The 23,058-nt window shown below is 45.8% G+C and overlaps 1 protein-coding gene across 1 annotated transcript in view; it reads left to right on the top strand.

Moving 5' to 3' along the window:
* The window catches only part of GRIN2B (glutamate ionotropic receptor NMDA type subunit 2B), a 425,420-nt gene that overhangs the window by 125,537 nt on the left and 276,825 nt on the right, over nt 1-23,058 (top strand). The gene's annotated exons all lie outside the window — the stretch shown is intronic.

Consider the following 23,058-nt stretch of genomic DNA (forward strand, 5'->3'; position numbering starts at 1 on the left):
AAATTCTAAGGCCAGCTTTTTTATTTTTTGATAGAAGTTATTTTTAGTACCATGACTGTATCTTACCAATATAGAATGGGGACACAGAGTTTGACAACTCTGAATCCACTACGGGCAATAGGACAACACGTTTGAAAGCGGAACTAATGCAGAAAATGTAAGAAATACAGCTTTGCTGTGTTTAAGGCATAGTCTTGAAGGTTCAGTCGCCACCTGAAGGGTGGTGAATAAGCCTTCCATTTTGCTTCCTCCTTCTATGAGATAGGTAATTGCCACTCTGTTTTGACTCAGTTGTTTTTTGTGTGTTTGTTTCAGATAAAACTTATTAAGTGTCCTTGTGGAAGATTGGTTTACAGGGAGGAAATTCCTGATTCAAGGAGTTCGTGATGGAAGAAAGGTAGCACAGTTAGTTACAGAGACTTTTTGGCAAAAGTAGGGAGATATAGTTCAGCATCTGATCAAATAGATTACGCTCACTTTTTTGCTAATGCTAATTAATGTGCTAATTAATCAGTACAAACATTAATTAGTCTCCACTTTCCCATTGAGGAAATGCACCTCGTACCATGGCAGAAAGAAGCATGGGAGCTGATAGAGCAGAGCTGTTCTAAGCTCAGAATTCGGACTCAGAGCAGTTTTAACCATCAATTCTTAGATGTGGGGATCTGGACAACTTACCAAACCACTTATGCTAAACCTTGGTTTTCTCGTCTGTACCATGGGGATAATCATATATCCATTATAGGGTTGTCGAAGATTAAATGAGGTAATACAGAGCAGCTGCTTCACTAAGTGTCCAGCACAGCATTCAGCAGGCTAAGCTGAAGGTTGTATGGAGCAGTCTGAAGGAAAGAAGGCTTCATGATACAGGAGAAGCACGGAGAGGAAATAGGGTCACAGCCAAATAGAGAGGCGCTTCACAGCTGGAGACCAACCGAGAAGGGAGCTCAGGTGAAAACCGGGGGAAGGGCTCTGAACTGTGTCGGGAGCTTTGCTCTTGTCCCACCAGGGAGGCCCAGGCTCATTGGTGGCGTAGCCGCTCCAGGGCCAAAAAAGGGCACATTCAGTTAACGAAGAACTCTAGTAAGGAAGGAACTGCTCGCGCTTGTTGCAGAAGACCGTTTAGAACAGTAACGGGGCCCATTTAAAAATGCATGAGGTGGGCTTCCCTGGTGGCGCAGTGGTTGAGAGTCCGCCTGCCGATGCAGGGGACACAGGTTCGTGCCCCGGTCCGGGAAGATCCCACATGCCGCGGAGCAGCTGGGCCCGTGAGCCATGGCCGCTGAGCCTGCGCGTCCAGAGCCTGTGCTCCGCAACGGGAGAGGCCACGGCAGTGAGAGGCCCGCGTACCGCAAAAAAAAAAAAAAAAAAAAATGTATGAGGTGATTTTTGGCAGTTCCCTGCCGAGTATAAAGAGTCTACTTTATTTTGCCTTTTGTTATAATTGCTTTTGTTCTCCCTGAGATCCTGGATAGGATGCCCGTCAGAATCCACATGATGAACTAAAGTGAGACATACTTTCATTCCTTTGCAGGAGGAAAGGAATGCTGATTTGCTGCTGATTTGCTGAAACCTTTCTTGGGTTTTCAGATTTTAGCTCAGAGAGGTTAAGTAACTAATCCAGGATATTACAGCTTACAAGCGGTGGAACTGGGATTCAGATCCCAGAAGTACCTGTTTTGAAGCCTGTGCTTTCTACTTATGCAGTTCTGCCCCACAAAGCACTGCTCTAAGAATTGTCCTGTGTTTCAGTCTCCATTCTCAGGAGCTTTGGAAATTTAGGCAAACAAATCACTTCAGCGACATGATACTCGGTTTCTAGTTTATAAGTGTTAAATTTTGTTTTCTGCCCTACCCACTTGACAACATTTTGAAGATAAAGTAAAATCGTTGGAAAAATGCTGGACGAACAGATACTTTAGGTGAGCCAATTAAAAAGTGGGGACAGGGAATGACAGTCACTGAAAACGATTTTGTCACTAGCATTAGGGCCAATGAAAATGGCTTGAGCAGGTGGTAGGAAGGAATACAGAAAGTGGAAGTTACAGTAGGATCAGGCAAAAGGGTGGAAGACCCAAGCTTTAATGCTGCAGAAATGGAAGAGAGAAGGTGTGCTGAGCAAAGGGTCAGGGTCTGGAAACAGATCGGAGTGATCTTCACTCTGTTGATCAGAGTGGAGTACAGTAGGTAAGACGTGTGTCGTGATCCTTGTTCCTCCCTAAAGGACAGGTGAACAGATTCTTACTCTGGCATCTGTTGCTGTGATTGTTTCATTTCTCCATTTATTGGTGGAGAATTAATACTTTTACTAGCACTCTAATTTTCTTTGCAGAAAGCCACGTTTTGGAATCCACCTGGGGCCAGGAGGATGGCCCTTACTCTCCTTTGGCCCCATCTTCCCTCACTCTCCCCCTGTTCCCTACTCCCTCCCCCCACCCCGACACCTAATGGCAGTATGTTTGGAGACAGTAGTTGAGCCAACTGTGGACTGTTACCCTGTCAATATCTTAACTGCCTTCCATCTGCTCATGTGGGTTTCTATATCCAACATAATCTTGAAACCAAGATGGCCATGCGATTCATACCCCACTCTATGCTTCTTCCCGGATTTGGGGTGACTTTGAGTTTTTTTTTAACCTTGCTTCTTAGTTGTTTGTGATACGGTATTTCTTGGGACAGCAAACTTCAAGAGCAAACTGTGGTGTTAGAACATTCTTTGGTGATGAGCAGAGTTAAGTCATAGAGGTGGGAGAGGCAAGACAGTAACAGAGCTGCTGTCATACGCCAGCTTTGTGCCAGGCATGATGTTAATGAGCATTTTAATCCTTAAGCAGTCCTGTGAGACAAGTAGCATTATTTCATTTGATGGGAGAGAGTTTATGTATCGTGGCCAAAGTCACACAGCTAGAAACATAGTGGGACTGGGATCTGAGTCTTCTTTTAAAATTTTTTCCGCCGACTTTAAAACTTCCAGTCCACACACTGAGGAGGTCAGAAAAAAGCCAGGATAGAATCGTCTGGGGGCCTGGCGGTCCGTTACTCCTCTCCTATTTTTCCTACTTCCTTGAACTGTACTTTGGGGGAAGGCGAAAGGGCAGTTCTCTCTGAGACACCACAGACGTTGCAATGATGCTGCCCTCAAGCCTGTGTGGGTTCCAGGACTCTACACCTGCGTCTCATTGGCCAGCGTATCTGTTCTTTTCCAGTTGGAGCTGGGATTTGCTTTCAAGAGACCAGCCACTTGAAGTCCAGGTGCAGTTTTAATGCCTGGAAAAACTGAGGCTCCAGAAATTGCTTTAGGCATTCACAGAAATTAAGGTGCTTTTTGCTAGAAAGTAACGCGTGAGCCATCACTTCTCACGCAGCTGGCAGGAGGTGATGGTGTGTCTGTGGAAGGAAGGAGATGACATCACATGGAGGGGAGGCGGGCTTTGTAGCCAGTAGGCTCAAGCTCTGCGCATTCCCAGTCATGTGACTGTAGCTGTGCTCCTTAAACACTCTTAGCCTCCAGTTTTCCATTTGTAAAATGGGAACAGAAATAACACCTGGATCCTAGTGGGGTTTACCAAGCCTTATGAAGCAGCGTGCCCAGCGCTTGGTAAACCGTAGGGCCTCAGTATACGCTGTCCTGTGTTTTCCTACACCAGACCTTACCTAAATCATTTGAAGAAAATGGGACTCTAATGTTTTCCCATTAACCGAAAGAGAGAAGCTTGGGATGTCAGTGCCCTTCATTTTAAGCCCGGTGGGTCAGCAGCAGCTCCGTGGGTTCCACCTCTGTGGCCATGCAGTTACTGACTGTGCCCTGATCAGGACATGTCACAATTTTCAAAGCAGAGACATACAGTGATTTCAATAAACGGATACATATAGGATGTAAGCAATGAAGATAAGCCAAGAACATTAAAAAGGAAAGCAGAGCAGAATTAAATAGTCTTTGAGTCCAGGGTTACTCAACCATTTGTCACTGTTGATATAAAAGAAAAAGTGAGCAGTGAGATGAGGGGAATATTAAAAGTACTAGGTAGGAAGTAGTAATATGTTAAAGACATAGGAAGGAACTTAATTTACTAAATGTCACCAGCCAGGTTTTATCTTTTTAATTTTTTTGGCCTCACCGTGTGGCTTGCAGGATCTTGGTTCCCCAACCAGGGATTGAACCCGCACCCTCGGCAATGAGAGCATGGAGTCCTAACCACTGGACCTCCAGGGAATTGCCTCACCAGCCAGTTGTTAATAGATTACACTGATATTGCTGAAAAACTCCTTGGAATCTGATTTATACGCCAAGAATGTATTTTCGTTCCCCTTTCTGAGACTTCTGTGATTCTATCTTTTTGCCTCATTCTTAGGCTTTATATCTATATTTTATTCAACATTTTATATATATACATATTTTAATTCATTTTTATTGGAGTATAGTTGCTTTACAATGTTGTGTTAGCTTTTACTGCACAGCAAAATGAATCAGCCATACATATACATAGATCCCCTCCCTTCTGGACTTCCCTCCCATTTAGGACACCACATGCATTGAGTAGAGTTACCTGTGCTATACAGTACGTTCCCCTCAGTCGTCTGCTTTATACATAATATCAGTAGTGTATATGTGTGAATCCCAATCTCCCAGTTCCTCCCACCCCACCCCTTTCCCCCTTGGTATCCATACGTTTGTTCCCTACATCTGTTCTCTACATCTGTTCTCTATTTCTGCTTTGCAAATAAGGCCATCTATACCATTATTCTAGATTCCAATATATATGTGTTATATATGATATTTGTTTTTCTCTTTCTGACTTACTTCACTCTGTATGACACTCTCTAGGTCCATCCACGTCTCTACAAACGACCCAGTTTCGTTCCTTTTTATGGCTGAGCAATAATCCGTTGTATATATATGTACCACATCTGCTTCATCCATTCCTCTGTTGATGGACATTTAGGTTGCTTCCATGTCCTGGCTATTGTAAATAGTGCTGCTGTGAACATTGGGGTGCATGTGTCTTTTTGAATTCTGGTTTCCTCAGGGTATATACCCTGCCCAGTAGTGGGATTGCTGGGTCGTATGGTAGTTCTATTTTTAGTTTTTTAAGGAACCTCCATACTGTTTTCCATAGTGGCTGTATCAGTTTATATTCCCCAACGTAATATTTTGATTCTGTGGCTTAAGGGTTCACCATGTATGAGAGTAATGTTCAAGGCTAGTTTTATGCCGTTTTTCTGAAGGCAAACTACTTTACCGCTTCTATCCTATTTCACAGGCACAGAGAACCCCCGAGTTTATCACGGGTTGTTAGGAGGTTTCAGTGAGAAAGAGAACTGACACTGATCGTTTGCTTTCGTCAGGCTCTGAGCTGGTCACCTTAATGTGAGCTTCATTTATATGTTGCTTCTTTCAGTTCTTTCACTGCATTTGTAAGGCATGCATTTTGTCTGCATTTCACAGATGAGGCAACTGTAGATCAGAGAGGCTGTTTTGCCCAGGATGTTTCGGTATTGATTGCTCATGATGGCTTAAACCAATAGGTGTTTATTGGTGTCTCAGCACAGGGCTCCTGAGGTTGGGGACTGCTGGGGCTGGTGCAGTGACATGGTGAGGTCAGGGCTGACCGCTGGGATTTTCTTGACATTTTGGTAATTGTTGCGAGGAGGCTGCCCTTGCTCTAGGCGTCCTGCCCCAAACCCAAAGCAGGGAAAGCCAGGGGGTGGGTATCATTAGATCAGGAAAAGTCTTCCCCATATCCTTGATCTCATGACCCCAAATCATGTCACATGGCCACCCCTTTGGAGGTTGCAGGCTCTCTGGTGGAGGTTGCAAAGGGACAAGCGTTGGGACCAACTTTGAGGTTGGTCAACAGGCAGTGTCTCTCAAAGGAAGGAAGTGATGACCTAGGAATTCAACCAATGTTTGTGTGACTCTAAAGCTCAACATCTCTCATGTGAAATTTCTCCTGCCTTACACCAAACTCTGCTTTTGTGCCCTTGGTCCAGTCGCCTCACATGTCCTCCAGAACTTTGGCTCATCAGTTATGTCCTTTTTCTCCTTAATTATCAACTTATTCCTCCCTGCTGGCATCTGCCCTCTAGCTTAGTGGTCCTCAGGAGATGTACTGGGGGAGTTTTTTGGATGATGATAATGACTGGTCTCTGTGTGTGTGTGTGTGTGTGTGTGTGTGTGTGTGTGTGTGTTTGCATGCACCCAGTACTGGCACTTAGAACACAGAGGCCAGGTGTGTTAAGTGTCCTGCAGTATACATGATAGTACCCACCAGTCAAGAATTGTCTTCCCCAAAATGTCAATTTTGCCCTCTTGGAACATGCTCAGATCACTCTCATATTAATAAATAAACAAACCTGAAAGCTTTCCTTGACCCTGGTTTTCCTCCCTCGCTCTTTGTTTTCATAGTTAAATTCCTTAAATGCTCATCGGAAATTGCTGTTTTCAATTCATCGTCTTTCCCTTTATCCAAAATGCCAAATCCAAGTGGGATTTTCAAGTCGTTCGTGACCTTCTGTGGCACTGAACACCGTTGACCCTTTTAGTGCTATTACAAAAATTACGATGACAAGAGTCATTAGGTTTGTCACAAACTTGGTGACAGTGGGAACGAGGATGAGTAGAATTTGGAACGTGGGTGGATCACAGGAGTGGAAACGACTGGCAGGCAGTTGGATCTGGGACTGGAGGTAAAGAGAGTGGTCTGGGCTGGAAGTTAAGAGATGAGCCTCATTAGGATGGAGAGGGTCGTTGAAACCAGGAGCGTGGAGGAGAGGCTGAGAACGAACGCGGGGGACGAGGAGAGAAGTGTGTCCAGGACAGAACCCCCACTTGAGGGATGAGAGGAGGGGGAGATGGGAAAGAGCTAAAGAAATTCTTAGAGAGATAAGAAGAGAACAAGAACGAGGAGGAAAGAGAGGCTTATCTAAAGCAGGAGGGAGCAGCTGCCCAGTCCGGGGTCAACCCCGGCCACTCCCTTCTCCTCAGGACACTTATGCCAACAGGAGAGAAGCCTTGTCGTGGATCCCCTCCCCGCCGTGCACTGCAGTGACCTCAGCGGCCCTTCTGCCCTCTTGTCCTCCCCGCCACGTGGCAGCTTGCCTGTGTGGTTCTGTAGAAACTCAAATCTGATGGTTACACTTTCACTTAAAACTCCATACCGGCTTCCCACAGCTGGGACTAGGACATCCTCTCTGATGTGGTCCCAGGCCACCTCTCCAGGATTTTCCCTTCACCTCCCCGCCCTTGAACAGCAACGTGAGGTCACGCTAAATCAGTCACCGCCCCTCGTCTGGTCCTGACCGTTTTACATCTCTGGGCCTTGGTCAGTGCCTCTTCCTCCTTTTCCTCCCAGAAGCACCTACTACTCACTTTCCAAGAGAAATCATGGTTCTTCTGTGAACCCTTTTCTGACTCCCATCTTCACAGAATTTACTAGTTCTTTTTTTTTTTTTGCACTTCACCTGTGCTCTATTTAAGCTTTTATTATAACCCATCCTGTTTACTTATCTGTCTCATTTGCTGTACAGGGGGCTCCTTGTGGGCCAGGCCATGCTTTACTGACTTTCGTGTTCCCAGCACATGCCATAATGTCGGGTGCATAGTAACAGCCCACTGTTGTTACACAATTAGCAATTGTTAAAATGTACACTCCATATACACACTCTAGTGGGTTGAATGGTGGCCCCGAAATGCTACTTCTGTGTCCTAACTCCTGGACCCTGTGAATGTGACCTCATTTGATAAAAGGATCTTTACAGATGTAATTAAGGATCTTATGAAGAGATCATCTTGGATTAGCCAAGTGAGCCCTAAATCCAATGACAAATGTCCTTCTAAGAGGTAGAAGAGGAGAAGACATCTACACAAAGGGGAAGTCCTTGAAAGAGGCAGGTGCTGGAGTTATTGAGCCACAAGCCAGGGAAGCCACCAGAAACCTGGAAGAGGTGAAGGAAGATTCTCCCCTGGAGCCTTGAGAGGGACCACGACCCTGCCGACTCTCGATTTCAGGCTCCAGCCTCCAGAACTCTGAGAAGAGAGATTTCTGTTGTTTTAAGCCGCCAACTATGTGATACAACTTTCATGGCAGCCCTAGGGGAGTAGCAACACTCACATGGCAGTTAAGAGGGGGCATTCTGGAATCTCAGTGCCTAGATTGTTTCCTGGCTCCACTGTTTACTGTGTGACCTTTGGCAAATAACTTGACTTCTCTGAATCTTAGTTTCCTCGTCTATACAATGGTGGTAAAAATAGACCCTGTTTCTTAAGGTTTATGAAGTAAAGTTATTAAAAGTGCTTAGAAAAGGCCTGGCAAATAGCAGGAATCACTAAGAGTGGGTCTGCGAGAGTTTTTCAGTAAGTTTCCATTGAATAAATGAATGAGTGAGGGAGTGATGTGAATAGAAACGCAAGCCGTCCACGGCAGGATCTGAACTCACCTAGCTCCCGGGTACTTGGCTCGCGTATTCTGGACCTCCGGGGCCTGGGACAGTGCTGAGAGGTGAGGTGTCAGTTACTCAGCTGTTCTTTGGTGGAACTTCAGGGCAGTGAGGCTTGTCCTTTAGCATCCCTTTCTGTCCTCCTCTCTCCTTGGGTTTGGTTTTGCTTCTTTGTGTACCTGTGCATGTGCGTGTGCGTGTGCGTGTGCGTGTGCGTGTGTGTGTGTTTGCCGCTGCCGTTAGTTGCCTGTATCTTTCTCTTCTCCAGTCCTCAGGATGGAGCATCTCACCTAGGGCTGCCCTCCTAATCCAATGTCATGCTTTCAGATTTTTCTTTTTCCCTCCCCTCAAATAAAAGCTCCTGTTTCTTTTCCCTTTATCCCCTTTCATTTCGTACCTTTCATCGTCCTTATCACAACTGTAATGAATCATAATCGTTTTTTATTAGCCGTCTGTCCTGCTAGACTACAAGCTTCATGAGGGCGGGGGCTATGTCTTTTGCATTTTTGTGTCTGCAGAACCTAACATATAGCTTGGCGCAGAGTAAGCCCTTAATACATGCTTATTTAAATATATGGGTAGATTATTATTTCAGTGCAACGGATATTAGTCGCAATTAAGAGAAAAGTATTTTAAACCCCAATAAAAATGGACGGTAGGATTAATCTCTGGTTGCTGGCGAGTACATTCCTTCTCTCTCTCCAGGCGCTATCTCCCTCACCCTTCCCTTCTTCACCTCTGCCAGACACCAGCCCTCAGCACCTTGGCACTCACAGCCACTTAATTCCCAGCAGACGCTCGTGGCAGGAGGGCAGTCTCAGGTTAGGGGTACATCTGAGGTAGCAGAGCAAAGCTTTTATCTCGCAAAGCAGATGGGTGCCGGTGATAATCTTGACTCTATTAGCCTGCTTTCAAAGGAGGAAGCAGAAAGAAATAAACATTTTTAACAAAGTTTTGAAAGGTAAACATGTGCAATTCATGTGACATGCTAATCAGCCAGGTAGCACCAATGAACTTTAATCAGTGTGATTAAGCTTCCAAAGGTACTAGCGAGAGATTTTGAAACTTCCTTTAGCAAAAAACAACAGCCTTTCTCACTGATTTATTCATTCATTCAAAAAATATTGATTAAGTATCTACTGGGTGTCAGGAACTGTTCAAGGTCTTGGAGATCTCGTCCATAAGAGAGGCATGCCCTCATGGTACAATGACTGACAATAAACAAACACATAAAGTAAACAGTATTATTTTAGGCAATGGTAAATGTTTTAATGAAAACAGCAGGGAGGGGTATTGTGGGCCATTTTGGGATTGTCAGGGAAGGTCTCTGAGGATGTGGCACTTGGCATTTGTATGAGAAGGATTCAGAAGGATGAAAATCTGAGGAGCAGCCTTTTGGCAGAGAGAACAGCAGGTGCAAAAGTCTTGAAGGGCGGGCATGTTTTTTTGTTGTTTGATGAGTGGCCGGAGGGTCAGTAGGGCTGGAGGGGGATGGGCACGGGGGCAAAGGTAGCAGCTGAGGTTGAAAGGTACCGTGAGATAGATCTTGGAGGGCCTGAGAGCCTTGGCACAAAGTTGGGTATTTTTCAATTCATTCTAGAAGGTGTAAGAAGGGAGTGATGTAACTTGGCATCTTTTCAGATGGGAGCGGTGGAGTGTGGTAGACGGGACATGTACCTTGGAGCCAGTTTGAGTCTTGGCTCCGTGTTTCAGAAGTTGAGTGACCTCTTGCCATGTTGTGTGACTTCTCACCTCTGTGATAGGGTTAATGCTCATTAACTTCAAAGAGCTGTTATGAAATGAAATGAAATGAAATACCCTTTACAGGACTCATTACTCTGCCAGGAGCACGCCTGGTTTTGCAAAATCGCTGCTATCATCGTTTCTAGTGCTACTGAAACACAAATGCCTCTGGAATCGGCCATCATTTTCTTTTGCTATATCTATGGATGATGCAGTTTTGTTGTTTTCACAAAATTTGTTTACAAACTTGGGAGCAAAGTAGCCAAGCAATGGAGGAAGTTAGAAACATTGTCATTGGCTAAATAGCTTCCTCTCCTTTAGAGTTTATGGAGTTCCCATGCATACACCAGTGTCCGGTGGCCAGTTCCTGGACTTACATCTACATCACTGCAGCCTGAAAGAATCACTCTTTCCAAGGGGGGCTGATGGCACTGAGAACAGTGCCACAGGGAATGGAACAGCCAGGGCAAGATTTGATGGGGGGTTGAAGGGTGTGGGCACTGAGAGTGGGAGGTGGTGTAACGGCACAGCCAGCGTAGCCTGCCTTCAACTGCGGATTCCTGGCACACCCCCAAGACCACATGGCCAGCCACCATGTGTCTTGGATGCATTCTGTTGCCTTGACGACATGTTGTCCAGTGTTAGAGCGAGCAGCAGCCTTCAGGTTTTCAGCATCACGTTGCCAGGACAACAGACAACTACAGCCAGGCTTCACTGTAGTTTCTCCATGCTGCTGCCCCCCGCCCCTCCCGCCGCCCCCCGCCCCCCGCCGGCCCTTATTCCTGCTGCCCTCCACCTGCATTCTCGTGCTTTCCGCCTTCAGAGATCCATGTCTGCATAGTCTTTCCAGCTCCCGCCAACACCTTTGCCTTCCATTCTCTTGCCATTCCAGGGTTCTCGTTGCTCACGTAAAAGCAAATATTGTAAATTCTCAGAAAATAAAGCTGTGTAGTATCATAAGTTGAGAGGGTGGTGGGAATGAAGGAACCAAAAATCATCAAGAAAAAGAGGGGAAAGGAGCCTTGTTTTTGTAGTTTAATTGTGCAGTGTGTGGTAGTGGTTCTTAAACGGACTGGAACTTAGAAGCAACAGAGGAATTTTAAAATTTTATTATGATTGAAGAATTCAGATTCTCTGAGTCTGTACCCAGTGATTCTGATTTAATAGGTTTGGAGTAAAGCCCCACTAATTTCACAATTGTCACAAACATCCCCCAAGGGACTGGGAGACACAGCCAGGTTTGGGAGCCACTGGTGAGTAGAACGTGGCTCGTTTTCAGGTTGTAGAGTTTCGCGATGGGTCGGGATCTCTCCGCTGAGCTTTCTTTCTGTACAGTGTATTCACGTGGTCCCCAATACAATGTGTTCACGTGGCTTTTTGTACAGTGTATTCACGTGGTCCCCAGTGCAATGTATTCACGTGGCTTTTTGTGCAGTGTATTCACGTGGTCCCCAGTGCAATGTATTCACGTGGCTTTCTGTACAGTGTATTCACGTGGTCCCCAGTGCAATGTATTCACGTGGCTTTTTGTGCAGTGTATTCACGTGGTCCCCAGTGCAATGTATTCACGTGGCTTTTTGTGCAGTGTATTCACGTGGTCCCCAATGCAATGTGTTCACGTGGCTTTTTGTACAGTGTATTCACGTGGTCCCCAGTGCAATGTATTCACGTGGCTTTTTGTGCAGTGTATTCACGTGGTCCCCAGTGCAATGTATTCACGTGGCTTTTTGTGCAGTGTATTCACGTGGTCCCCAATACAATGTGTTCACGTGGCTTTTTGTGCAGTGTATTCACGTGGTCCCCAATACAATGTGTTCACGTGGCTTTTTGTGCAGTGTATTCACGTGGTCCCCAGTGCAATGTGTTCACGTGGCTGCTTAATAACACTTAAGGAGGAGCGAGAGTGGCTGGCGAGGGGTGAGAAGAAGCTGAAGGAGGAGAGGAAAGGAAGCTGGAAGGGGAGGGAGCAGTGAACGTGGATGTGGTAAGGAGGGGCCGTGGAACTGGGGGAGGGGACACTCAGCCATCGCATGTCAGGCTCTGCGGCCCTCGGCCCTGACTTTCAGCTGCAGTGCAGGCTCTTGTGTCCTGGTCTAGAAGTGATTATCATGCTCTTTTGGTTGTGTTTTTGTGGTTACTGAGAGACTGGGGAGGACTAGATCTGGAGTTTCAGAAGAAGTCAGCTTCATTCTCTTTGCCCGTTTAAAAACGACCAAGTGCTTCCTACAAGTTAGGGCTACACGTTGTATGAGACAGTGCTTCAGCCACATTTAGCCAGTTTAACTCTCAAAGAAGCCCTAGGATTTAGGCAGTAGGATTGTTCTCCTTCTTTTCCGGATGAAGAAACTGAGCGTTAGAAAGGAAAGTAACTGGCCACGGTCACACACTAGCAGTGGCAGTGTGGCAACGGGGACCCTCGTCTGACGACAGTAACGCCCAGGGACTTCACCGGGGGGCCGCACGTGCCCTGGGTCACTGTCATGTCCTCGGTCTTCCTGGAACATCCAGCTTAGCCTGGGAGGGGACTCTCCCCATTGCCCAGACAGCGGCCAACTGGCAGTTGACCTTGAAAGTTGATTCCTCCCTCTCCCAGTCGGTCTTGCTTAGGACTTAAACATTCCAAACAAGAGAACAGGCTCTGAAGGAGAGAAGAGAGTGAGGTGAGAGACGAGAAGTAGAAAGGGAAAGAGAAGTCAGAGAGAGAGGTCCATGAGGGTGGACAAAACTGCTGGTCGATTCCCAGTCTGCTTGGGCCGGAACTGAGGCTCCCAGGAGCTCCCACGCCTTCCCAGGTCTCCGTTCTCCCAGAGGGGACCTGCCCCCTCAAGCCCGCCCACTTCCAAGTGGGTGGCCCAGGATTTGACTCCTGGATCAAATCAGACTCTTCCCTGACATTTTTGGGATTGGAAAGATATTTTTTTCTAGCTTGCTGTGTGTCTGGAGAAAGTGAAACCAGATACACATCGGTCTGAGTTTCCATCTCAGCAGGTGAGAAGTTGACAAAGAAAGAGTAATATGTTTGCTTCACTCTCCTGGATGGCTATAGGCCTTGGAGAAAACTGTCTCTTGCTATTCTCTCAATAGTCTTAGGAAATCAGCTGTAAATGTTATCGCCTTGGATCAAAATCTAGGCAGGTGCCACCTTCCTGGGGGTGGTATCCAGAGGCTGCTTCAGCCAGGCCCCTCCTCGGCCCCTTCCCGCTGTTCCTCTCTTTTTGCCGGGTCTTCACCACCTACTCTCCCTTTTAGTTTCTCTGATGATCAGAGGCCTGTTTACGTGCAAGAGTTGTATTCAGCTGTGTGAATGGTATCCGTGTCGGGGTGGAGGGACGGATAGCAGGGTGGGCTCAAGCAATGCACAGGAGAGGCAAATGTATCTCGCAGTGTGGCAGCCCTTTTCTGAGGAGGGGAATCCATTTGTCTCCTCCTCGTGTGACTGGGGCCACGTGGAGCACACAGGGCGCACTCAGTACATGTCATACCTCATTGGTAATGAAAGAGCCTTTGAAATCAGATGGGAGCAGGCCATATGGTCTTGGAAGAGGGCCTGCTTCGCAAGGTGGGATGCATGAGTGAGATGTGGCTCTGCGAGTTCTTTTCATCTCTAACATCTGTGATTCTGTGAATAATGCTCTTCCCCTTGGCCCAGGCTGGCCACTTGCCTGGAATCTCTGCCAGAGCCATCTTCCCCCAGCCCCTCTGAATGGAGCTCACAGAGGGTCTCCTACCCTGGATGGATGGTTCTGGAAGGCAGAGTTGATACTGAAAGGACGAAAGGCCGGTATCCTGGGGTTGGAGCCCAGGGACAGAGGAATTGGGGCAGGACATGTGAGTGCACTGTTCCCAGAACCAGGCAGGAGAGGAGCGGCGAGCTTCAGCTGAAGTTGTCAACAGCGGCAACGCCGGTTGCACTCCTTCGGGCCCTGGAAACTTTTCTCAGGCCAAGGAGGGGCACAGGCAAAGCAGCAGGACCCCAAGACTGCTCAGCGGGGCGGAGAGGAGGGCTGGTGGCTGGAGTCTCAGTCCTCATTCTGCCTGCCTGCCCAGCGATCTTCCCAGAGACGTCTAACCTGTCTGTACCAGAAGCATCCGTAAGTTTGGGGTACTTTTTCTTATGAATGCCTTGGTCTCTGATCACTGTTGCCAAGACTAAATTGGTGGCTTATTTTACCAAGGAACGTCATGTGGCCTTTGGGGTTCTGGAAGTTCTCCGATTCGTCCCCGAAGTTTCTGTGCCAAGGAGAAGTCTCCCTGGTCAGTGGAAGGGAAGGCTTGATAACACCTTGAAGAGTTAACTGGTGTCATTTCAGTTCTTCTTGGAGATCATTTTCATGATTATGATGAAAACCAGTCTGTTCAGCGGAGGAGGGGACCTGGACACAGGTTTCCATGCTCTGGAGGAGGTGCACCTCCTCTTCCTTTGGCATTTTCTGCTCTTGTGCTCTTTGATCCAATAGAGAGGCTCCCCTGTCATTACAGTAGGGGCTTCTGCGGCTTCTAAGAGTCGCAGATATCTGGAGCTGGCTTCCTGTCCTCTGGGAGGTAGCAGTAGGGCTTGAATAAGGTTTTTTGGTGTGTTGCTGGGACTTCCAAGTAGCAGCCGTGGCCACCTTTGTCATCCTGACCTCGACCGTTAGCCCTGAGAAAATTACGCAATTGGAAAAGAATGTGTTTTTAATCTTTTTTTTAAACTCCCTTTTCCCATGCTCCTCTCTCCTCTTTTGACAGCAGCCACCTTGTTTAACCATCCGGAGTCCATTTTCTGCCTCTTGACTGCCTGGAGGACTCCCCTCCCCGTGCCCCCCACTCCCTGCATTGCCCACTGATTGGGCTTCCCCAAGAAGCACGTGATTCAGCCCTGGGTCTGTCCTCCATGGAGCCCCCAAGGATGTCCTCGTAGGTCCCTGTTTCATTTCAATCTGGGAGACAACCTGTACAACTAGGTCCTTGCCAGGGTTTAAATAGACAAACGCAGCTAATGTGTGACCCTTTCCATGGGCATTTATATTTTAACTCAGAGGAAGAACTTTGGACTAGTGGACTTTCAGATACCCTGTTGGACCTTAAGGGAAATACACATTTAAAACCGAAGGTCCTTTCCTGACTCCCACAAATCCTGCCCCTCGTAAGGAGCCTCATCAGTGGTAGCATCAGCCTGGGCTCCGCTGGGGGGCCTGGCTGCAAACAGAAACTAAAGGGAAGCCACCGAGAAGGGTGTCAGTTACCCCCAGCGGAGAGGTGACAGCACACAACCTGCTCTGGAGCCTTTGGGAGCATCTCGGCAGCTAAGGCAGGAGGCCTCTGGAGCTCATTCTGGGAAATGGAAAAGAATCCAGTAGAAATGGGAAGCCTAGGTTCATCAGTGAACTCTAGTTCTAGACGTTTTAATTTTCCACACCATAGAGAAGGCTCAAATCCTACGTTTTGCACTCAGAACTCTGAGCTGCCTCCTCCTGTCCCCAGGGCTGCACACCTCACCTGTGTCTGCACCCTTCTTTGCTTCTCCCTCCCTTAGACTCTCTGATTTCTCCTTCTCTCTGTCCTCCTTTCCCTCCCCTCTTCCTTGCTCCCTGCTCCCCCAGCATCCCAGTTCTGGTTTGTGTTTCTCTGTCCTTCTCTCCCCTTGCCTTCCCCCATCTCCTATGACCCACTCTTCCATGTGACTTACACTCTATGTGGTGCACGTGACTTACACTCTTCCACGTGACTTACACTGTGTGGTGCATGTGACTTACACTCTCCCACGTGACTCACACTCTATGTGGTGCACGCAGCCATCTTCATGCTTCATCCTGTCAGTGTCCGGGTCCCTCAGTGGCCCACCTTTGAACCTGGCATAGTTAAAAGTTCCCAGGTGGTCTGCTCGTGGCTGTCAAACAGAACTTTTATAGTCTGTTCGAGTGAGTGCAGTTGGTTACAGCTTGGCATTTAATGAGGCCAACCAAAGACATCTGTCCTATCTCTGTAGGATCCCGCTTGCTCTCTTCTGAGTCATGGCCAAGGTAACCTCGAGCTGCCCCCTTTCATGTCCACGCCCTCGGTCACAGTGAGGCTATGGCTGAGGGGCTGTGGCTGGATCAGTGCTAACTTATTGATGAGGGACATCGGTAATAACATTATGTATGTGAGTTTTCAAATTAAATTTTTATTTTGAGATCATTGTAGATTCACATTTTATATTGTTAAAGGTCTAAAAAAGGTTTGAGCTCAGTGTCATAGACAGAATTCAGGCCCAGACAGCCCTGGACTCAGATTCTGGCTCTCTGTGACCTTAGCCTGGTTACTTAGCTTTTCTGTGCCTCAGTTTCCTTAGCTGTGAGACAAGGGCCATGGTGACAACGGCACACGTTTGGCCTCCTTCAGCCTCCCTTTACCTGCACACCTTCCCCTGCCTCTTTTGTTACTAGGTCTTCAGTTACACTGTTTTCCTCCTTATTTGTCCTTTTGTTTGGACATTTGTCCAATGTCTCTAGAAATTCTGCCCCTCTCTTCTCCCTGTTTTGTGCTTCTCTTTCCATTTTCCTGACTCTCAGCCAGTTCCTCATCCTCCGTTTCCTGCTCTCTCCTCCATCAACCCCTCTCTGAATTCTTACATACTTCCCAAAGCACATGTCCTGACCCATTCCCCGCTGTCATTTACTGTTCCTGGGCCCTTCGTGGCTTCTGGGAGAATGTGCAGCACTTACTTCCTTATAAGCATGAGAGAATAATTGCAGAACTGATTGAATTACTTTTTTCCACGTAGATCCTGGGCTGGATGATGGTGGAGTTGGAGCATATCAGCAAGCACACTTGCTATGAGGAAAAGGGTTGGTTCGAGTAGGTTTGAGGTGGGGATGCAGCTAGAAAGAGTCTATAGCAGAGTTAATCACAGTCGTCAAAGGGCTGGGAAAACCCCACAAAAGCACAATAGCCAATTAATTCCCAGCTAGGACTATAAAATGTGAGATACGTGTCAACAATATCTGAATTGAGGGGGGAGCGATTGGGGCTAAGTTTTTTGAAAACCATTTTGGAACACAGAGGCCATAGAGTAGATGGAACACTACTGCTCATTTTCGAGGAGAGACTTATCCTTCTTGCAGCTGCTCCCTGGGGTTGAGTGGCGATATTCACTTAGTGGTGGCTGGGGTTACGGCGGAAAGCCTGGACTGAACTGCAGAATCAGGAGGCCTGGGTCTCAGACTTCCTTTATAACCAACCACAGCCGTCTGGTCATGTCCCTTGATATCTCTTAGTCTTACATTTTGTCCATCTGCAAAAGGAAGGGATTGGGATTTATAACATGCTGAACGCTTCACTAAAGGAGAAGGTGGCACAGAAATTAGATGAGGAAGACCAAAGTTGATAAACCAAGATTCGGAGGCCCTCACGAAAAGTTTTGCAGCCATGAGCTACAGAGGCCAGGCAGATAGTCCATTCTAGAAGTTTCTGATACGATGTCCAAGAGGAGCAGATGTTGACTGAAGGAAAAGTGGGTAAGTGAATAGGGGGAAGCCACGAAAAAAGTACAGGTGTCAGTATGTGTAGATAAAAGTAAATAAAGGAAACGAGGGACAGTGGCCAAATACGAAAACGTGTGGTCAGACTATGAGTTTTCCAACTGCATCCTTTCTGACAGATGTTGAGGTTTGAAAGGCAGAGGGTTGCAGCTCTCTTCACGCAGTGAAGAAGGGAAAGGGAATTTTGGAAAAGGAGCTTTCTGTTTTCATCCTCACCCCATCTTAGTCCCCACCCTTCCACAGAAGTCCGGATGCATGTTTTCTCTCGCTGTCCTATGTGCAAGACCGTTTGACCCAGAAGGGATCTCAGAGACTGGATCAGTGCGCTTATTTCATGGTAGAAGACACTGAGGCCAAGGAGAATTAAGTGACTTGCCCGAGGCCACACCTCTGCTCCCTCCTGGAGCTGGCCTAATTTTCCAGATTACCAGGTCAGTCTCTGGTAGGACTTTTACCTCCACAAAGCACCAGTCCTGCTAGTTCACGCTGTAGCAGATAATGTGATATAATGAATTGCCATCTCTTCTCTCCTGACTAGAGGTGAAGGACAAGGGAAAATTGAATTAGGATGGGTGGGGGGGGAGATGACTTTTTTTTTTTTTTTACCATTTTTTGCACTAATGTGGTCTGAGATAATTGATTAGAAGTATTTTAACTAATCTGTCGGATATTGATAAGAGTAAATATCATTGAATGAATTTTTGGTCTCTTTATGGTAAAAGACCCATACATGGGGAGGTTTTATGAATTTACGATAATCACAGGTAGGCAGATGGAAAATAACTTTGGATAAAGTAAATTTCATCTGGTTGAGACTCTTCAATGATCAGAGAAGCTGGTATCTTCCAACTACTTACAGATCGGTCTTCCCTTTTCTCCAAAAATGGTGCCTTGAGATTACCCCTCTTACTTTTCATTTTGAGCTATTCCTCTAACTGAGATAATTAGGAAAGCAGGACTCAAGTATGCATGGACATTTATCTGCAACTGGGGGTTCATACTGGAAGGGCAGGGAGGCTTCCAGAAAGAAAGAGGGAAAGCAGGAGAGAGATCAGAAAGAAACTCCTCAGTATATGTGGTTAGAGATTTAAAAAAAATAACCAAAGCTTACATTTTATGATGTCTACACCTTTCAAAGAGAATTTATGTATTTAATACTTTGTCTTAATTTGATAATGACAGTTATGCAAGTTGGGAAATACAGCCTCAGGTTGTCTCTCTGAAGAATGAAGATAATAGTAACCATCATCCCTGTTCTCCAGGTAAGGAAACGAAGACTGGGAAGTTAAATGATACAGCGGAGACCAAGAAATTATAGGCTCTAGGACTAGAATCTAGGTTTTCTGGTCCCAAAGCTAGTGCCCCTGAGAGGAGAGAATCAGGTGAACCATACTGAGGGGTGTTGAGGGACATGAATGACCTGTGGTTTCAGGTCAGTACAGGGCGGGTCACACAGAATCCAGAGGGTTTGGCCACAGGAATTCTTCGTAGACGCTGGCTGATGAGATTTAAGTTGAATGAAGAGCTCAGATGGGACTGGAGAAGATCAAGAAGTTACTTAGAGGGAAGAAAAAGAAGCCATGGATATATTAAATCTGCATGGACACGTCAGAAAGGTCGGGCAGTATCTAGGTTGGGGAATTCATGGGTAAAGCTCATACCAAGGAATTTTAAAATAAGGACAAGGATTAAACCTCCGTGTTAGTGAACAACAGACCACACCGTTCAAGCAAAAGGTGGCAAAGCCAAGTGTACAACCTCTCCCTTTATCTGTCCTCTCTTGGGGGAAAAAAAGAGCTGCTAGTAGAGCTTTTTGCCTGTGTACACTTAAACCTGTTCTGAACAAAGCTCAGGATGGGCTGGGACATTTTCCCTTCATTAACACTTCATTCAGCTTTGTCAGATATCAGCCTCCTAGCCAGATCCTGGCAAGGGACTCTTACTGAGGTGATAACGAGGAGGAAATGTCCTAGGGTTTTGGCCTGCTCCAGAGCTGTGGAATGTAGGCCGAAATGTATTTTGATAACATTGGCTTGCAAATGGATATTAAACGGTATTTTACACTGGGCGGTGTAAATAGAACACACAGGCACAAGCAGAAAGAGATGTGCACGCCAGTGTAACATGCCACATCTCAGAGAGACCTGGTGATTTGTTGTCAACAAGTGATACAGACCTGGGCCGTGTTGGGCTCAGAGAACCATAGGATCTTGATAGACCTGCAGCTTGCACCTGTTACTTAAAACTTGCTTCCTTCAGAAACAGACGTAATAATCTTGTGGGACTCATGGGATGTTGGTGCTTCTAGCCCTAATCGATTTCTTCTGGCTGTTTAATATTTATCAACGACCAGGTGCTCTTAGAATTAAATAACGCTCACTTTGCAGAAGCTTTCCCAGTGCTTCTGTAAGTCCTGTTACACTGCCTTAATAAACTGTGAAAGCCTGAAGGTGCAGACATTTTAAGAGAAAAAAAATATATTTAATCTTTACTTTGAAGAAGCTTTAGATTTGATCAGCCATGAAAAACTGGAAAAATTTAAAAACTGGATCAAATGTGACTGGCCCTTAGAAGTATTTGATGTGAACTCAGGTGGCTGGACGATTATATTTATAATAATCGGCAAACTGATGTCAACCAAAATTTTGGAAGTGTGTGTGTGTGTGTGTGTGTGTGTGTGTGTGTGTGTGTGTGTGTGTGTTCTGGAGAACATACCCAATGGTGAAATCATGTTTTTAAGGTGTTTTTCCTTGGCCCAGTGTTGATATTAATAGTTTTTTAAAACCAGTGTTGTGACTGCAATAAAGCAACTTTCCTAAAAAAAACAAAAAGAAATCACGCCAGCATTCCTACAAGCAACTAGTCAGAAGAGGGCTTGGAAAGGGAAGAAGATGAACATTTATGGAGCCCTTGCTATGTGTAAGAACTTTGTATGTGTTATCTCATTATAATTATCTTAATTACTTTTGCTGGTGAAAACCCATCACTTCCCTAGACCTCACTTTCACCCTATTTCCATAATGAGCTATAGAAGTTAGCTTTCTTTTCAGGTCTGTTTTCACAAAAAAAGTCAACATTTTGATAATTTCATAGAATTATGATTAGCTTCTTGGAAAGTGATCTAGGATTAATTTACTCATTCAGTAAATATAATTGAGCATCCTTTATGTGTTATACCTGGTACACGGCACTGAGAACACAGTAGTGAGGTTGGAGAAGTAGCTGGACATAAATAGGATTTTAATCAATAGTAACGTGCAGAACGCCTCTCTAAAGGAGAATAGGGCACAGAAATTAGACGACGAGGACCGAATTTGAGAAACTAAGATGTGAGAGGCCAGCATGAAAAATTTGCAGCCGTGAGCTACAAAAACCAGGCACGGCCACGTTGAATACCTTGAAGGCTTGCCTCACAGGCTCAGAAAAATGATGCATGTAAGAGCTGCTGACACAGATGTTGGCACTTGGTAGGTGGTTATCCACCAATGTTAGTTGAATGTAAAAAACAGAAGCAAAGAAATTAAAACAAAGATCCCAATATAACACAATAAAAACCCTATGTGACTGAATTCAGAAGATGCTGAGTGGTGAGTGTCATGCTGCAGTATGGTTTTATGATGCTCCCGGAAGCCCCTTGACCGTGGCAGTAGCAGGGCCTTCCCAGAGCCTCATATCTGCTGGGATGGCCCCAGCCTCAGTGGAGACTTTAGTGCTTCCTGACACACAGCCTCTGCTGCCTGCTGTTTAGAGGAGAGGTTTCCTGGTTACTTGATCTGCAGACTAATTATTTTATAATCATGATGGCAGTGGTGGCATGATCGAGCTTGATGAGTCTTTATTTTCCCAACTAAAGATATATTTTGTAAACTCTATACCGCTTTTTTTTTTTTTTTTTTTAAAGAAAGGTCTTGGATACTTACTAAGAACAAAACAAAACTAGGAAATACATGATCTCGGAATAAAGGAGAGTCCTTTAAATTGAATACATTTAGCTGTATCAACAACCGCTGCATTGTTCTTAGACTTCTCGCTTCTCTGGGCGCCAATGATAAGTTTATCTTGGATTGTCATTGATCAATGGACTAGTGTTTGGGAAGCACTGCTGTGGATATTATTGCCAGAGGCGGCGTTACCGAGTAAATTACTTCTAAGAGCTGTGGATCCAGATGCGTCCCCTGAACTGTTGGTCTGGAGCCTGACAGTTAAGGGCTCTGCTCGTATCCCGTTTCTCTGCCAGAAATCACAAAGGTGTTGCCCTGAGATTCTCCAGGGTACGTCACAATCTCCTTCAGTGACTGATAGATGAGGCTTGGGACGGCGGATGGCGGGGAGTGATCTACGTACTCAGCTTTGACTTCAGCGAGCCTTTTATTTCTGTCCTGCATGACATATTCATCCATAATCTGAGAAAATAAAATCTAGGCACGACTTGCTGGTGGGAAGGTTATTTCACAGTTGTGGTATAGAGGAGTAGGAGGCTCGTCTGAGAGTTCCACGTCCTGGGTTAGAGTCCTGGCTCTGCCCTGGCCAGCCGTGTGACCTTGGACAAGTCACTTCATTCTTTGGTCTCAATTTCCTCATCTGTAAGATGAGAATTGTATCCCCTGGGGCCCACTGGGTTATCTTCAGTGTTCAAAAAACCCAACAGGAACTTTACCCACAACTAGGCTGTTTAGGCTAAAAAAGTGATATGTTTCTTCGCTTTGAGTTACCAGTATATCAGCTCACTGATATATGGTTACCTCATAGTGTTCCAATCCCTATTAATAAAAAGGAGAAAACTATGATTACTTAATAAACACACGGATATAGGGCGTTATGTGATCTCCATAGTGAAGAATGAGCTGCCTTTCCTTCTTGCTTCTGGCCCCTGGAGAATCAAGCTGAAGAAAGATTCCTACATTTACTTTGTAGAAATGTGTAAAAAATGACAGGACAAACAATTCAAGGCTCAGAGAGGAAAGGAAAATAACCCAGAAGATGTCGCACATCAGAGATAAAAATCAGTCATGTAGTAGTATTTTAAAAGTAAATCAACGAAGAAATACTCAGTGATTTTGGACATATAAAAGATGGAAAGAGATCTAACTTGAACTGAACAGGTACTTTGTTGAGTACCTGTTCAGTTCAAAATGTATTTTATCTTACTACATCTGATTATATTATTTACTTATGTTATTTAACATATTACCTTAATGATGTCTTGGTTTCACTATAATCCTGTGAGGTAGATATCATTACGCCCATTGTATATAGGAGAAAGCTGAGGCCAGGTGGTTGTCAGTGTTGCACATCAGCTAAGAGGTGCTGCCAGCATTTAAACCAGGCCTCTTGGCTCCGAATTGCAAGGTTCCCCCGCACAGATGCGGTCATTCAT

The sequence above is a fragment of the Globicephala melas genome, chromosome 10, assembly GCF_963455315.2.
Source record: "Globicephala melas chromosome 10, mGloMel1.2, whole genome shotgun sequence".
Classification (NCBI taxonomy): Eukaryota; Metazoa; Chordata; class Mammalia; order Artiodactyla; family Delphinidae; genus Globicephala; species Globicephala melas.